General features: G+C 38.5%; 1 long non-coding RNA gene across 1 annotated transcript; it reads left to right on the top strand.

Moving 5' to 3' along the window:
• On the top strand, positions 1-3742 carry LOC111271562 (uncharacterized). The gene is made up of 3 exons (XR_002686939.2): positions 1-67; positions 532-769; positions 935-3742. It is a non-coding gene; the product is annotated as an uncharacterized LOC111271562 (long non-coding RNA).
• Positions 3743-4403: the final 661 nt, after the last annotated feature.

Below are 4403 nucleotides of genomic sequence, written 5' to 3'. Positions count from 1 at the left end.
AGATATCGTCAGGCTGAGATAAACGAACCCCATTATATTACCCAGCTATCTGCCAGAAGTCCCATATGTAAGTTTGCTATAAGTAGCTAACTAGGTGATGTTCATAAATAGTTGATTCTACTGTGTGGGCTTCGAGGCTTCTTGAAGTTGTCAGCGGTTTATTGGACACTTTTTCCCACTAATTATACGACAAATATGTAACTTTTGAAGGTCTCTTGATGGACAACCTTCTTTTGTCACATTATCACAATGACCAAGTGCATATAGCGCAATAAGTATTAGTTATATGATAATTTTTAGTATCATAACTCAGCGGAACTAAAAACGTGTATTTTGAGTGAAATACAGAGAGAAATGAGAGAAGCTTCAGTCTGCGTAGCAGGTACGCAAAGGACTACAGTAGCACGTAACGTCCAGTGGTAAAGGGTCTACTTTTGAGTATTAAAATAAATTCTTGTTATATTCAATTATTATATTGAATCAATTAAATGCTAAAAAATACCGTTAATGTGATGCATTTTTTGTTAGCAGCCTCCTAGCCGGTTATATAGTCTACATGATTTGATCTTGACAGTAGATCAACCTTCTGCCTAACCTCTACGGCACAGTAATCACAATGATTGAAGAAAAGGACCACGTCATTAGGAGTTCGCTTACTATTGATAGGTGAAGTCAATCAGCGCGCGACGTAAGAAGGCAGTGAATAAACGTGAGACTAATGTGCGAAGTCGGGTAGTGAAGCCGGTTGATTTCGGTGTGTCAGTATAGAGTAAGTGTTTTACACGAAGAGACTCATTATACACAACAACGAGATTGCTTTATTAACTCGCTAATTGTGTGCTACCACCACCACCACCAGTCACAGAGTATTCACAGATCAAAACGAATATCAGAGACTTGCGTATTAGTATTCAAAGAGACTATTGTTTCACAGGGAGAAGTTGTGAGACGCTCGAGGCAGAAGATCGGCCCGTGGTGGAAAAAATAACAAATAACGCATATTACACTGCACCTATGAGCAACGAAATCTTCTCATAGATAAATGATGTAAACGTATGTTGACATCGGTCAGACACGGGATTTACCGTATAGATTTAACCTGCTAAGCTTACAAGTGGCCGATTTCAGGCAGCACGTCGGACGTGTTAGATATTACCGTTCGACTGTTTCAAGGGCCGCTAGTAAAAATTGTATCATCATCTATTAAGGATGTCTCTACGTGTGTGTGTGCGCACTCACTTATATACACTGGTAACCTCAATTTGATGTATGCTTGTGACGCGCTGAGTATAGAGAAAGCGACTTACTTCAATTGAACGTCGTGCACTTCAAGATCGGGAGAAAAGCAGAGGAACGTCACATAGATGACTGTTCCCTAAAATTCTTCATCCGAATAGTCAGAATGGTTAACGTCGAAGAGGAAACATAGTAAACAGAGTAAAACAAGGTACTGAACTCTGCAAATGTACTAATACTTCTGAACTAGAAGAAAAGTGGGCGACAGAGATATTGTATAATGTAGTAGTTGCCATTGACACATCATGGAGTAATGTTTTAGACTCAAGCAAAGAATAATTTCTCTTTTACTTGACGGCTATAAACAAAGCAGGCCGCTGTGTAGCAGGAACACGACGGATGGTATAATACCTAGGTAATAAAAAGAAACCTAAAAGACATATAAAAAATTAGAATGTGTTCTGTAGACGGAAAGCTAACCCATAGTGTCTCGGCTATGTTAACATTATGAAAAGTATAGAAGCCAGCTAAAAGATCCCTTAACTGAACGAACGCACATGTTGGTTGAACTTAAAATTCAGTAACAATCTATGTAGTGTATGCACAGTGTATCTAGGTACGATTTCGTCATAGTCGTCTAAAAAAGTTTATGAATTTATCCGACTAGTATCCATAAAATAGTCTAAAAATTGCCATTTTGTGCTTGTTAAGTTGTGTCAAATTGATGTTATGAGGGAATGAGTGAGCCCTGATATTTACTTAGGCCCAACATTTACTTAGGTTAACCGAAAACGCTACTGTTTCTGGCTCATGTAGCCTCCCAATAGGCTTATATAGGACAGAAATTAAAAATTTAAGGGATTAACGTCAGTACCGAACGTAAAATTGTGAGCAATTATTTAGTGACTAATGATATTGCACGAACAGATCGCCCATTACATGCATGCATAAAAAATAAGATGCTTTCCGAAAGAGAACTAAGATGCGACGAGAGAAAACCACATTTTACAATCGTTTGAGCTAAGCAAGCTGGCGACAAAAGCTGATGACTCGTCTAGCAAAAATCTTCATAAAACAGTGGAGCAACGTAAAGCTGGGTCTTGACCATCTCAAATATTGGGGCTTAGAGGACCTAAATATCCAATATGGTTGAGAAAGTGAGCCCAGGTATGCACTGTTCCCCAAAGCCAATCTGACTGTATTGAAATTAGTTAAGTGTGGTAATTATCCAAAATTCTATTATAGGACAGTGTCCGTACCTTTACTTGTTATTTATGGTCGTAACCATCTGCTGCATTAGTCGATGTTGGCGTTGCAGTTTAGGTGATGGCTACGGCTTAAGTAAAACGGTCGTTACAAGCTCTGTCAAAGACGATCTTAGACATGTAACACAATAAAAGCAAAAATACGAAATTGTAGCTTAGTATGATACACTTTCGTAGAGGTAAGTATATTCCACAATGCGGACTCGAATTTCGGAGCTCAGCCATATCCTTAAATTTTCCGTCGTACCGAATTAGTATCAATGGTGCTACTAAAGTACAGTATCCCATACGAGGCTGGCTAATGCTTTGCGACAGGCCGAGCTGCCACAAAAAAGGGAAGAGTTATTTTCTAGTTCAATGAATATTTGAAGAGGCAATTTCGATGGCCCGGATGTAACAGTTCTTTTCGAAACTGGGTCATTAAAAATTCAGTCAGCCTAATGTTGAGCTGAACAATATTAGCTTGTATAGTACAGCCCACATCTGCCTTGCATCCTATTCGAGCTAGATGTGGCTGGCTATTTTAAAATAGGTAATATCACTATGAAAGGGGTCCTAATAGATGTATGGTGAGAACGAGGTACATTACACATTATTGCCCGACTGGATGAATAAGCGCATGAAACAGATACTAGTGACATTTTAGACTTTATGCATACAATACAGAATAATGTAAAGAACCCCGTGAGGGAAAGGTGGTGGCATATATAATAGTTATTTAGGTTTTATCTTATCTGCCAAGCAACCGATTCCGATGGGAAGCAAAATCGTCGAGGCCAACATCCGAGTGGATCCTGGTTACGCAGGCAGTATTTCAAAATGGCTTATAAACAATTCTATTTAGTGTTCACTTTTGCACCCTTTTATAACATGCCACTTATGAAAAGTGTATTGTATATACATTAGGTCATATTGGAACATTAGATAAGTTGCCTATTTATTATTCTTTCAATTTAACGCCTCTCTATTTTTGTTGCGGTAGCTATAGGGTACCTCTTCGAAACTACCTTGCCGCACGTTCCGGCTCAGGTTCGAGCAAAGGCGTCTGCCTAAATAAAGTTTCGTAGACTCAATATATTGATAGATTTATATACAAGATATATGAGGTAGGAGTTACATATAACATTAGTAGCACTGATTTTATACTGATTGGAGAAGCAAAAAAATTATTATAAAATGATAATAATATGGTTCATTGATGTCATATATGGAAACAATAAAATAAGATAATTTCTCAGGAATATATCTACGTTGTTTATAGCCTTAATAGATGTAACGTCATACCAGCTGTGTGAGCCAGGCTTTCGGCTACGAAACTTGAATCGAGAACAGTTTACAAGTAAGCAGGGTCTAAACACGCGTACATATATGTAACTTCCGTGTTTATATATGTATAAACTTACATAATAATTTCAACTACGATGGTAAAGCTGGCGGTAAATTTATCATCGATTGTGAAATCTCTCTGCGTAAGTTCGTTTCAGTGACGTTGACGTCGCTCAGTTTCTCCATTACTTTGAACCCAGTTTACATGAGCCGTCCTAGCGGTCAAACGACTTCTGTGTTAAACTATTGTTAAATTTGTATGAGACACTCTGACCTCCATTTGTACGGACAATCTAAAACAAAAGCAGCTTCCCTAGAAAGCACCTAACTTTCACAGCTTCCCAGTAAGGTTCACGCAAAAAAAACAAAGCATAAACTTCTTCCTCGCACGCTTGAATTTACCAGCTTGCTAGCAATAGAGATTCGTAAAACTCCAAAACGTCTGCATGCAAATACAAGCGTGCATAGATATATGAACATCAACTAACCCCGTTCGTAGTATCGGCCAATCATTGTAAGACGAGATGTCGTTTTAGGGATACGCATCTCAATTGCGGAGATGGCACGACAAATTCA

Source organism: Varroa jacobsoni, unplaced genomic scaffold, assembly GCF_002532875.2.
Source record: "Varroa jacobsoni isolate VJ856 unplaced genomic scaffold, vjacob_1.0 contig00762, whole genome shotgun sequence".
Taxonomy (NCBI): domain Eukaryota; kingdom Metazoa; phylum Arthropoda; class Arachnida; order Mesostigmata; family Varroidae; genus Varroa; species Varroa jacobsoni.
The sequence above is the reverse complement of the archived record's forward strand: the minus strand, read 5'-3'. Positions and strand labels throughout refer to the sequence as shown.